Below are 600 nucleotides of genomic sequence, written 5' to 3' on the forward strand. Positions count from 1 at the left end.
CGCCGCCGCCGTACCCTCTGCGGACCCAGCCAGCGAGCACTTCCGCTTCCGGCGGCGCAGCGCCCGGGCGGGAACCGTGCTTCGGCGACAGGGTTCCGGAGGCCGCGGCGGAGGGGTTTAGGCGGGCACGCGGGCCGGGCCGGGCACGCGCACCGCACTGCGCAGCCGCCTCGGCTCCCGGCGCCCTTCCGTGAGCTGAGCGGGAATTGCGGCGGGCGGCGTGCCGGCCAGGCGCCCGCCGCGTGTCAGCCCGCCCGAGGCTGGTGGCCGCACGGCCCCGCGGCCGGACCCCGGCTCGCGGAAACGCAAAGCGGGGTGGATGGCGGGGTCGCGGTGCCGGGACGCGACCCAGGACCGGGCGGTCGCGCGTCTTCGCGCCTTCACCCCGCGCCGCCCGCCGTCGGTGCCGGCCCCGCGGGCAGAGGCGGCCGTGAGGGGATGCGCCCCGCGCCGTCGGTGCCGGCCCCGCGGGCAGAGGCGGCCGTGAGGGGATGCGCCGCCCGCCGTCGGTGCCGGCCCCGCGGGCAGAGGCGGCCGTGAGGGGATGCGCCGCCCGCCGTCGGTGCCGGCCCCGCGGGCAGAGGCGGCCGTGAGGGGATG

This window comes from Lepus europaeus, chromosome 23 (genome assembly GCF_033115175.1).
Source record: "Lepus europaeus isolate LE1 chromosome 23, mLepTim1.pri, whole genome shotgun sequence".
Classification (NCBI taxonomy): Eukaryota; Metazoa; Chordata; class Mammalia; order Lagomorpha; family Leporidae; genus Lepus; species Lepus europaeus.